We start from the raw sequence: 13,180 nt of genomic DNA on the forward strand, positions 1-13,180 counted from the left end.
GATTTTAACGCTGTAAGGATGAAGTGGGAGTTTGGTATCCTAATCAAAGACGTTGTTGCTTTGCTGTTACTGTTTGGCCCTTCAGCGCTCCCCGGGCACGTTAGTAATGCTGTTACCAATAACTAGGTCATTAGATACGTGTTCAATTGATCCTTTTAAGCTATCATTATTTTACTTGTACTGGGTACCCCATTCATGTTCCCACTTCCAGCTCTTCATTCTATTTAAATTTTCATAGGTTAAGACTTAGCATAATTGTAATATTATTGTCCCCGACATTCAGGTTAATTTTCTTTACACCGTTATATTTCTTGTTACCTTGCCATGATTTGTTTTGTTAGGATTGTGCATGTTACTCTAGGCATTATTATTCATCACCTCCCTATAATATCTCGCTCGTGACTTTGCCGTTATTTCCAGCGGCGTGGATCTTAATTTGCCTGTTATTTTTCAGCGCTTCACCGCTTCTTGCTACTTTATCATCATTTGTAATATTGCTGTAGCCCGTATTACTCTGATTATTTTTCAGCGCGTTGGTACAATACTACTCAGACATTATCTATACTGTTATGACTATTAATAAATTATAATATCATAAATTCTCATTACTCCAGTAATCCTCATCACTGTGTCCCTACATGTATTACAATTACTTGTTAATAGTCTGGTTAATATTTAATATTGATATGCTATTAACAAAGCATCGTATGATAGTCTCGCATTGACACTGAAGGAATTTTCCTTAATATTTGCGTTGTTCATCTTTTTCCTCGCGTGTTTCCTACAGTACCTCAGTCCAGCAATTTGCTAAATCAGTATTACTCCTTATATACAATGGATAGGGACTTTAATACAATGGTGGCTCTTTTGTCTCTGTATTTGAAGCTACTTTGTCTTCAGGCCTTTTCAAATGGTTATTACTATTTTCATTCGATCTTGAAAAGGACTGTTGTGCTAACAAAAAATCCTAAGTATTCTATCAGTTAACCGATTCGCTCTGTTTCTTTGGTAATTTCTCACATTCTGGTAGTTTTGAGCTGTTGTTACTTATGTAACGGTCACTGATTTAAATCTGATGAGTCCGTGGCATCCAGGTTCTGATCACCTACATTTCATCATGAATTTTCAGTTTTCACCCGTCAGTCCCGAGCCCTCTCCTTTGGCCTTTCTTATTCTGCTAATTTAAATTTCAAGGCCACCGCTCTTGTCCTGGCGAAGCTGCCTCTAAAGCAACAATACTCTTTAGTCCCTAGACCCATTTAGTCCCGCACTCCTGACTAAGGGCTTGTATCCCTGTCACTGGGTATCCAGCCAAAGCAGTGACCTGACTACTGAGGCACAGTCGCGGTCCTACTGGGGCTTTGACCACCCGTGGTCCTTACACCAATTGCTCCTGTTCAGCTCATCTCCACCCCACCTCCCGCCCCATCCTGCTGCTTAACCTTGAGCTGGGTGACCCCAGCCCCGCGCCCCGCGCCCCGCTCACCCGCGACGGGTTGGAGCCCACACTCACCCTAACTGCACAGCAGCATGCGGAGGCGCCTGCGGCCCCAGGTCCACAACCAGTTCAGGTCGGAGAGGCGTGGGACCGTGAAGGCTCTGCCTGGGCCTTGGGTTACAGTCCCGATGCCCGCTGCGTCCTCGGGGCCCGGCACATCCCGGGTGTGGAGAGGGCCCTTGATCTCAGAGGCTGCACTTTGGGGCCTCTGCTCCCTCCTCCTGGTCCTCCCTCCCTCCGGGGCCGCCACCCCCCCAGTGCTGACGTCGCAGCTGTCAATCAGTTCTCGCCCGCCGCCCCCCGGAGAGGTGGATTCTAGGGTCCTGGGACTCCTCCGTCCTTTCCGACCCCAAGCCTCGGTCGGGCCGCAGGCTCCTCCGCAGTATAGCTGGGTGGCTTTCCCGCAGTCCTTGAGCTGGGCAGGGGCCTGGAGCCCCGCATGGTTTAGATTAGTGAGGCGGGAAGAGGGGATGGGCGGCCGGGTCGCGGTGCCCTGTTCCCATTGAGACTGGACAGCTAGGCCCGCTCCCCGGCGCCCGTGGCTGGGCCTGGCCGGTGGCCGGGTAACCTCCCCGCACCAGCTCTCCCACAGCCCCGCCTGCATGGACTTGGGAGCCGTTGTCCTGGGCGCTGAGGGCACGCACGTCCTGTATGGATCCTGACCACCCCATACTCACACCTACAGCAGTGGGCCCTAAATCTGGTCCTGAGGACCCCAGACTCCTCGCGGCCGCCCTAGGGCGCCTAAAAGTCACCAAGGAGGCCAGGGAGGAGGCTGGGTGGCCAGACTGAGCTGGGCCAGGCCTGGTGGCTGCAGGGAGATGCTGAATTGGAGCTTGGGCCTTAACCTAGCCTTAGCTGGACTTGGGGAGGGGTTATCAGGAGTGGCTGAACCCTTTGAAACTGCAGCCAAGGGACAAGCTTAGGCCAGCAGGTTCCCAAGATCCAACCCAACTCCAGCCTGCAAAGCTGAGATGGCTGTACCCTCCGCTCTGAACCTGAGAAAGTGAGGCCCGCTTAGTAGCCTAGACCTCAAGCCAGGCCTCCCTCTGGGTTCCCTTACCTTTCTTTCTCTTATATCTACTTCCTCTCACAGCTTCTGAGGCTCCAAAGGTACAGAGACTCCACACCATGCATGCCTGGGCTTCACAGCCAGCCATATGCCCAGGAAACTTGGTCAAGAATAAACCTGTCCATCCATCTCCAATGGCCCCAAATCCCTTGTTAACAGGGATCCCAGCAATAGTCCTCAGTTCTCAGCCTGGGCTGTGACCCCTCCTCTGGCCTCATCAGTTTCCCCAGCCAGCCCTGGGTCCTCTACAGATTTTATCCTCATACTGAAGACATACCACCAAATCCTTTATTGATGGGATATGCCTCCCTTTCAAAGCTGAGAGCCAGCATCCGTACCTCCTGACCCCACATACTCAAGAAGGAAGCAAAATAAGTGTCTTAGAAGAAGAAAAAGCTGCTGTTAGGAACTAGCCATCCAGCTCAGCCGCATCCTGCCACCCAGAGTTCCTATCATGCCTAGTGTGGATGGACCCTCCAACCCTTAAAGATTCCTCCCACAGCGTCCCCAACTCAGGAGAGGAAGCATGATCTAAAAGGGGTAGGAAGGCTTAGTTCTCCCCACCCTGCCTCCTTCTGGAATGAAGAACGGGAAGGCCCTGGTGCTTCAGAGAATGTCTGGGGAGCCATGTTTCCTGTGCTAGAGAAAACTGGATGACAGGCCTCAGCTCCTGCCCCCAGTCCCCTCCCTTGTCTTCTTCAACAGCCTGGAGGGAAATGGGAAATAGTTCCCTACAGTGGGCAGGCTAACCAAGTGGCTGTGTGGAATGGGCAGACAGAACTGGTAGTGTGAGTTCGCAGGCACATCTGAAGGCTAGAGTTAGGCCAGACCCTGGAAAGAAGTTGTTGACAGTCACTGGAGGAAGTTCGTAATGACACCGCGTAGTGCAGCTCTTAAAAAATTAGACTGCAGTCTTCTGGTAAGTGCGCGTCTTTCTGGAGGCTCACGGGAGATGGTCTAAATCAGTATCAACTGGTTCATGAGGATGTGGAGACATGAGATATGGAAGAGACAGGCAAGGTTTTGGCAGTGAAATTAAAGCAGTAAACCAGCCAGCAAGTGAGTGAGAGAGAAAAAAGAGGACACACACACACACACACTATTACAGGAATGGACTATAATTCTAACACACATATTTTTATATTGCTCTGAAACTGGGATGTGCCTGTAGTTTAGTGAACAGTGTGGGTACATAGATATAGTAGCTTGTAGTAGATGAAGTATAGCATTCTGTGAAGAATGTACAAGAAATATCTTTACCTTTCCTTTTCCTCTAAAGCAGCCTTTAGAAGTTCCAAATACATGGACATGAGCACGCATGAACACACACACACACACACACACCTCAGCTAGCTAAACAGTATCACCTATCCAACGAGCATTAGCATGCTGGTTTGGACTGGCTTAGGGGCAAGTCCTCAGGTTTGGTGTTAGGCTGGCCTTGGTTTTGCAGCCAGGTTCTGAGTCTTGAATCACCAATTAGCAGCTGTGCGACCTTAGGCAAGTCTGTTACCACCCACACCAAACGGTAATAAGGACCGGCTGAGCTAGGGCATGTACACGCCTGACAGGTGATAGGTGCTTAATAAAGCTCCTGACTGTTCTAAATATTACTCTATTCCCCTCTTCCTCCAAAGCCCAAGGTGTTTTGTAACAAACATAAGCTGGTGAAAACACAAATAGGAAGACAAATTAGGGCCAAGGCAAAGGAGAAAGTGTGTGTGTTCGCTTACTGACAAAAGGACTGTAATCGACACCAAACCTAGTTTGCCAGCATCAGGGAAGATTGGGGAAGAATGCACAGAGGGCACAGAGCGACCTTGGGTGTCTTTTCTCAAATGTCCTCTGCTGATTTTTGCTTTGAGACAGGATCTCTCATTGGCCTTGGCCCCTAACTCTAGACATCCACCTGTCTCCAACACTGGAATTACAAGTCTGTGCCAGTCTGCCTGGCTTTTTCACGTGGCTCCTGAAGTTGAAATTCAGTTCCCCAGGCTTGCAAGGCAAGCCCATTACCAGCACAGCTCTCTCCCCAGCCCACAAGCAGCAGTGTTTGGTGAAGGATGTAGGAACAAATTTTCCCAGCTCTAAATTTTGAAAGTAGTTGTTTCCCATGTAAATGTTTATTCTTCTGTTTGCACAGAGTTTGGTAAAAAGTGGTTAGTGGCTTCACTCTTGTTTGATACTGTTTTAGAACTCCATTTTAATCTTTAGTCTATGCATTTATTCATCCAAGGAAATATTTGCCCAGTGCTTACTGTGTGCCAGATTCATAAATAAGAGGAAAGGCCAATCAACGATCTTATTAGTTAACCAACTAATTATCTGCAAACCATTAACAAATACCCTATAAGCTCACTAATTCCTATGACTTGTGGAGAACGCAGGGTTCCTGGATAGGCAGGGGAGCGCCAGCCAGCACACAATCATTGCCTGCCCAAACCTAGGGCAGATGTGGTCAAGGCAGAATGCTTGAGCTAGCACTGTAGTGTATAAGCAGCAATTACAATTTTCCGTTTTATTTATTTTCCATGTCTGGGTGTTTTGCCTGCATGTATGTCTGTGAACCATGCAAGTGCCCGGGGAACCCAAAAGAGGGCATTGGATCCCCTAGAACTGGAGTTACAGAAGATTGTGAACAACCATGTGTATGTACTGAGCCATCTCTCCAGCTCCTATTTTGCCTTTTTTAAAACAAAGAAAAAAGAAAGAAAGAAAGAAAGAAAGAAAGAAAGAAAGAAAGAAAGAAAGAAAAGAAACTAATCCTCCTGCCCCACCTCCCAAGTGCTCAGATTATAGGTGCCACTACACCCAGCCAGCCATTATATTTTTTTTAAAAAAAAAAAATCTGTTCTGGGGTTGCAGCTCAGTTAGTAAAGTGCTTGTGTAGCATGCAGGAAGTCCTGGGTTCCACACTCTCAGAAGTCAGTAAAGATGGGAAGATCAGGAGTTCAAGGTCATTCTCTGCTACAAAGAAATGTGGCTGGCCACACAGAGAATTTAAAGGCAACCTGGGCTACTCCCTCTTAAAAAGAAAGAAAATTTGGGGGAACATTTAGTAACACCAACCTCAACTCAGACCCTCTGAGTCATAATCTGTGAGCCAAGCCCTTGAGAACTGTCACTCACAGCCAGGCACGGAAGCCCTGACCTTCACTCTGCAGCTGGAAACACAGGACCCCGCACCGGCAGAAGGGTCTGCACCGACACCTAAGCGGAGACTGGAGGAATGAATATATATATATATATATATATATATATATATATATATATATATATATATATATAATCTTGTTTTCTTTCCAGAAGGGAACCCAGTGAAAACAGCCGCCCTTCAAGCCTCCACACCTCCTTCCCTGTTCCTCGTGGGTGAGATTCACCCGATCCCACACTTCAGAGCCTGAATGAAGAAGGGCGAAGATCACTGCGCTGGGGCACTTGGGGCATCACAAGCCAGCCAGGCCCCCTTGCCACTCAGGATGAGAGAGAACAAACATAATTCTTCCCATCACCTGGATCTGTTTCTTCTGGCCAGAGAGACATGTAAGACCACTGCCTGGGTACCAGTCCCCTGGTGAGTCTGTGAGGCGGTGCTGCACAGGGCAAGACCCAGCTAAGGGTCTGAGTGGCTCTTGCATGCGCAGTATGCCTTCCCACGCAAGTCCAGGAAAACAAAGCCCTCCCACCCCCTTCCAGCTATTTCATGTTGTGTGTGCTATGAGCTAAGGCCTGAGATCCTTATTTCGCCTCCCGAAGGGAAAGGATGGGTGAGGCCACGGGACTTTCCCTGTCCCGCTGTGGCTTTATCACCCAGTAGCCTTGGGTCTCTGTTACCAGGTTCCCCAGCCCACATCCCATTGGGATTAGCAAACTCCCACAGCTGTGTGGGGGCAGGGATTTAAGCCCACTCTAGGGGGTGGGGGTGGGGAAGGTGGCAGCAGCTGGCGCTGCAGGTGCTTCCCCTTGCTCCCTAGATGAGGGCTGTTCACCTGACCTCTCACCCCAGTCTCCCCAGGGCCTTCTACTAGAGAGAATTAGGAAACTTCCAGTTAGAAGAAATGGAGGTCTGGACTGCTGGATCCCTGAGCTGGGGATGGCGGGCTAGGCAGGCCTCTCTAGAGGGAGGTGGTTCCCCAGGGCCACTGGTATCTTCCCCAGACACACCGCTGAGACAAAGCTCAGTATGGGTGTGGGTAGCCTGAGCTATGTGGACCCCAGCCTTCCTGTCCATATATTACCACACTCTCCTACAATGCCACTTCCTTCTGTCTACACCAGAGAGACTTCTCTGAAACACATGAGTCTTAGTGCTAGGCTTGGTGAGTTTTAAAAAGTTCTGAGAGAAATTAATTACATAATTTTTGTTTGTTTTTTTCAAGAGAGGGTCTCACTATGTGGCTCTGGAGGTCCTAGAACTCACTATGTAGACCAGGCTGGCCTCCAGCTTATAGAGATCCGCCTGCTTATGCCCTCCAAGTGCTGTGATTAAAGGCATGAGCCACCAAAGCCAGCTGACTACATAACTCCTTTTTATTTTTTTTCCTTTTCTTCCTTCCATTTTTCTAAATATGAATAACAAAAAAATTAAATTAAAAAATAAAAAAGCCCTTGGGCTCAAAACTATAAAACCTGAATGTAGAGCTGAGGGTATAGCTCAAAAATAGAAAGTTTGCCCAATAAGTAAAAGGCCCTGAGCTCAATTCCTAACAATGCAATAAAAATAAAAAAATAAAAATAAAAAGTAAATAAAAACCAGAATTTAGAGCTGGGCATGGTGGCATGCCTTTAACCCTAGCCTAGGAAAAACAGAGGCAGACAGATCACTTGACCTGAGAGGTTCAGGGCCACAGGGTAAGATGCAGTCTCGAACCAAAGAAACCCCCCCCCCCGATTTGATGCTATTTGTTTTTTTTAATATTTAAATATTTATTATGTATACAATATTCTGTCTGTATGCCCACATTCCAGAAGAGGGCACCAGACCTCATTACAGATGGTTGTGAGCCACCATGTGGTTGCTGGGAATTGAACTCAGGACCTTTGGAAGAGCAGGCAATGCTCTTAACCTCTGAGCCATCTCTCCAGCCCCTTAATAAGCTATTTGGAGCCAGAAGAGCTTTAAGGCCACTCCTCATCCATCGGATGACTCTGGTGATGCTAATCCCACAGGCAAAGGTGCCTTGAGGGCTGGCTCATCGAACAGCTCACATGTCCTGGGCACCTACAGCATGGCAGACAGAATTGAGGATGCCTTGTCTCGGGACCCCCACCATCCTATCAGGTGGGTGCTATCGTTAATCCCACTTTACAGATAAAGTGAGGTCAGACCACTTGCCAATGTCAGCCAGGCAGCAAATGAATCTGGTGGTCTGAATCTTTAGGACCACACTTTCAGATGCACTGCCCTGTGCCCACCATGAGAATGTGCACGGGAAGTGTCTCCCTGAATGGCCCACATGTTGAAGGCTTGTCCCCAGCAGGTAAGCCAATCATCACAAGGTGACTGGATCAGGATGGCTCTGACCTAATCAATGGATGGATCACTGACGAGTCCATAATTTGGTGGAACCACTGGGAAGTGAGGGAAACTTTCAGCAGTGAGTCTAAGTGGAGGAAGACTACCACTAGGGCCTATCCCTGGGTCTCAGCACCTCTCTGTCTCCCATCAGGTGACCAGCTCTGCTCCACTAAACTCTCTTGTCCATAATGTCCTTTCTCAACAAGCTCTAAAAACAATGGACCCGGTGACCATGGTCTAAAATCCCTGAGACTATGAGCCAAAACAACTGTCCTCTTTTCAAACCATTCCCCCCCCCCCCGGGAATTTGTCATAGCAGCAGAACACGAACGCAGTCACTTAACGCAGTTGTTTTCCTGACTGACAGGAGCAACAGTGCCTCCCTCACACCGCTGCTGTCAGGGTAACAGGAGGCCAAGGCAGGAGAGTCATCCGGACCCTCTTAAAACGAAAAGAAGGTAAGGGTGCCTGATACACAGGAGCACTCCGCCGCCGGTGCCATTATTACAAGAACTACATTATTGCCCAAGGTCTCACAGGAAGAGGCCTCTGGAGTGATAGCAGCTTGACCTGCTAACCTAACTACTTCATGTCTTGTTTTGTTAAAAAGTATTGGAGAGCAAACCCAGGCCTTTTAGATACTAAGCTTTCTTTCTTTTCTTCCTTTTCCTCTTGAAGTTTGAGGCAAGGCCTCACTTTATAAACCAGGCTGGCCTAGAACTCACTACGTAGTCCAGGCTACTGTCAAGCACTTAGCAATGATCTACCTTAGTCTCACACTGTCATTATTATTACAGGTATAAGCCTCATACCTGGATATGATAAATTCTCTAATAAAAAAAATATAATTACTCAGAGACCAAAAACTTAATTCCCTCTCCTTTCAGACAAAAGAGAGCCACCTCTTGGATTTCAAGGTGGTTCAGCAGGTAAAGATGCTTGCAACACAAACGATCCCCAGAACCCATGTAAATGTGGAAGGAGAGAACCAAGTTCACAAAGTTGCCCTCTGACCTCCACATGAGCAATCAAATAATAATAAGATAAAGGAGAGAGAACCGCCTCTATCATCCTTCATGATTCCAAGAGTGTCATGTTCTGTTTTTGGCTTTGGTTTTTTGAGACAGAGTTTCTCTGTGTAGCCCTGGCCATCCTGGAACTCACTCTGTAGACCAGGCTGGTCTTCACCTGCTCTGCCTCCCAAGTGCTGGGATTAAAGGTGTGTGCCCCCACAGCCCGGGGAGTGTCATGTTCTCTATCCTGCTGAAGCCACCAAGTCAGCTGTTGACGAGCACCTGCTGTTCCTTCCCCTGGCCCTGTTGTTGACAGAGGAGAGTTTACCACAGGCATGCTCTACAGCAAGCTTTTAGGCAGAGAGAGGATGTGGAGGGACGTCAGCCTTGACCCAGAAATTTAAATTTTTACTGTACTAAACACAAGCAAGATAAGATTGAATCCTTCATCACAGGCCGCTGAAGGCCACACCCTATATCCCTGGGCCCAGGCACACTGCCCCAGTAGAAAGCCACCTCTAGACCTGGAGGGACTCAGGTTTGCTGAGGGCTCAAACTCTGACCTTCCTCCCTCTCCTCCAACCTGATTTGACTGATTTGACAAAGAAGCCAAACTTACTCACCTGCAGGACCTGCGTGAGCCTCATTCTAGAAAAGGATGCTGGCCTGCTAAGAACATTGTTGGGAACATTTGGGAGAAATCAAAAGGAGCTCTTGCTCGCTATTCAGTAAAGGACACCTTTCTCTAGCATACCTCAGGATGGGGAGACGCTGTACTGGAGGCCGAGGAGAACTGGTTCTTGCCTCCAGAACCCGTGAGCTTCGCTCATCTAATGTTCGGGAAACGCCTGCCTTCTACATCCAGCCCCAACTCCACTCGCTGCCATTGGTCTTTGCTCTCAGGAATCGGAGGCAGGCTGGAGTCCTGTTAGCTAGTTAGACTTTCACAGTAAGAGTTTCCATTCCCTACATCCCGAAGCTGGGGGATGGAGCTATCCGAGGAATGCCATGCCTCGAAGCTGGCACTGCCAAGGACACAGATCCTGGGTTGCAGGCTGGGAACTGTGACTTCTTCAAGAGAGTCAATAGGCCCGGACTGGACACTGCCTCTTTTGAGTTTTCTGAAGTCCGTTCTTTGAACACGTCCTTTATTTATTGGGCTTCATTTAACCTCAACCATGTCCTTCTGGGATCATTTATCTGGTAACTGTCACTCAGTCTGCTCGGGCATTAACCTCATAATCCTATTGATTTCCTCCAAGATAGTTGGAGGTTTTCCCATTTTTCTCCCTGGCCTGGTTAGAGACTGAAATCCAGTCCTGATCACTACCGCGGAAGACATCCTAGGTTAAGGAAGGTGTCTGCCCAGAGAACTATCTGGAAGTTTCTTTTTTCTCTTTCCCCTTCCCAGCTCTCGAAAGGCGGACTAAGGAGGCCTTCTCAGTTGCTTAAATCTAAGAGAAGACGAGGGAGCTTGCAGCCAACGCCCTCCACCACCACCAGCGGGACTCCGCTCAGTGGCTGCTGGGTCTGTCCTTCAGTTCAAAGGGAGCGAGATTCACCAATCACAGCACTGATCCTTCGGGAAGGATGAGAGACCCAATCACTGAGAAAAAAAACGCAGAGAGGGCGGGGCCGGGGCCCCGGAGTGCGCCACCACGTGGCTTCAGACCTGTGCCTTCCCGCCACCTGCGGCTGGAAGTCTGGCCCCTGTCGAGCTGCAGCTGCAGCTCCCAGACGCCACCCCAGCCCGTCGCCAGGGGATTAGTGTCCGTCTGTTGGTGGGGACAGCCTCAGTGGGGGTTGTCCTGGCCAGACAAGGGTCGCCATTTCTCCCTTCCTTAGACTCTCCACTCTCAGACCAGTGTGGGGCAAAGGGGTTGCTTTTGGTGGGGTGGGGAGGGTCTCACTGACTGGGGGTGCCGGTCTGTCCTAGAGTGGGGGTAACTGGAAACTCCCCCCTCCCTGTCACGCCTGGGCCACATGTGCTGGGAAGTTCATTTCCCCTTGTCTTGCAGCACAGGCTCTGGGATTGACCCTGAGAGTGACCCCAGTGTCAGGAGGCATTAATGATCTCCATAAGGGCAATAAACAGGCAGCCCGGCTGGTTGGTGAGGAGGGACCCTGCAATGGGGCCGCCTTATTAGCCTCGCATTCGCTGGCAGGTATAGGCTTAATTAGCAGGGTTCCCTCGCTTGGGCCTCCTCCCCCAAGCAGCCTGGAGCTCCATGGGAACATGGCTAGAGACCTGGAGTCTTCAGCCAGTTCCTCTGCTTCTGGTGGGCTACCTCAAAAGGCCAGCGGTTCTACTAGAACTTGGAAGTTTCGCTGATAGACACCATCTTGTGTAGAAAAGCCTCCAGAGGCCAAGTCAGCCCACTTTTGTCGACCAGGAGTGAGAAGCTCCCCCACCCCCATTATTCAACCGAAATTCCTCCTCCCATCGGAGCAAGAGTGCGCTTAACCTTATTCTCCCTCTAAGGGTGACTGGTGAGCACCCTTCCCCTCCAGTCTCTACCAGCTGCCCAGGTTCTCACATCCACGATCTGGTTTGACACTACCTAACTCAGGGTCCATTTCCACGTGAGAAGTTGCTGGTCCCTAAGTGTGTGACTTGACCCCTGAGGGCTCCAGTTTCCTGGTCCCAACAGCTCACTGGAGAGTCACCAAATGCTACGTGCTTCTCACAGTGCTAAGTGAGGAGAGACAAGCAGGCTCTACAGCTTTGGGTGTTCCAATCTCAAGGAGGAGACAGACTCACAAGCTTGTGCAGCTCCAGGCAAAAGTCGAGTCCATTGTGATGAGAGTCTAGGAGAAGGAGGGACCTGCTCATCTCATCCTGGCTGGGTGAGGAAGGTTTCTTGAGAGAGGATCGTGTCTGGGAGCCTGCAAGGCAGAGAAAATGCAGGGCGGCAGGAGACAGGAAGAGTGCCCAAAGGCAGGGAGGGCCGTGCTTAAGGAGCTGGAGGGAGCCATGAAGAATTTTTATCCAGGAAGAAGAGGCAAAACTTTGAGAAAATTAGATTTGTATTTTAGAAGACCTCTGTTGGTAAGGTAGGGTGCATCGTGGGGACTGACCTCAAGAAGTTGTGAGAGAAAGGGAATTATCATAAAGAGTTGTTTTTGTTTTCTGTTTGTTTGTTTTGATTTTTCTTTTTTTTCTTTTTCTTTCTTTTTTTTTTTTGGTTTTTCGAGATAGGGTTTCTCTGTAGCTTTGGAGCCTGTCCTGGAACTAGCTCTAGCTCTGTAGACCAGACTGGTCTCGAACTCACAGAGATCCGCCTCTCTCTGCTCCCCCTCACACACACACCCCAGTGCTGGGATTAAAGGCAGTCCCCACCACTGCCCAGCTAAGTTTTCTCTGTTTTCTGTTTTGTTGTTGTTGGGTTTGTTGTTGTTGCTTTTGGTTTTTCGAGACAGAGTTTCTCTTTATAGCCCTGGCTATCCTGGAACTTGCTCTTGTAGATCAAGTTGGCCTCAAACTCACAGAAATCAGTTTGCCTCTGTCTCCTAATCGCTGGGATTAAAGGCATGTGCCACCACTACCCAGCCTGAAAGATTTTTCAAGTAGGGTGTAATGGATTGTGCACATTCAGGATCTATTTCCTTTTTTCCACATTCAAAATCCTGGTGCGGTTTGAATGAAGCCGGGCCCCTGTGCTGGCTAGTTTCACATCAACTTGACACAAGTTAGAATCATCTGAGAGGAGGGAACCTCAACTGAGAAAATGCCCCTTATGGAGACTACAGGCAAGCCTGTAGGGCCTTTTCTCAATTAGCGATACACGAGAAGGGTCCACCCCATTGTGGATGGTGCCACCCTGAGCTGGCGGTCCTGGGTTTTATATTTTTGGTTGTGAGCTCAGCCTTTAATGGCTGAGTCATCTCTCCAGCCCGGTCCTGGATTTTATAAGAAAGCAGTCTGAAGGTGATGAGAGCCAGATTTAGTTGACTTCCCAGGGAAGGCCTTACTCTCTGTAAGGAGCAGTGGGGGTGGGAGGAAAGTGGGGAGTGGGAGGAGAGGAGGGAGGGGGAACAGGGATTGGGCAAATAAATAAATAAATAAATAAATACATGTA

This window comes from Arvicola amphibius, chromosome 4, assembly GCF_903992535.2.
Source record: "Arvicola amphibius chromosome 4, mArvAmp1.2, whole genome shotgun sequence".
In the NCBI taxonomy this organism is placed as follows: domain Eukaryota; kingdom Metazoa; phylum Chordata; class Mammalia; order Rodentia; family Cricetidae; genus Arvicola; species Arvicola amphibius.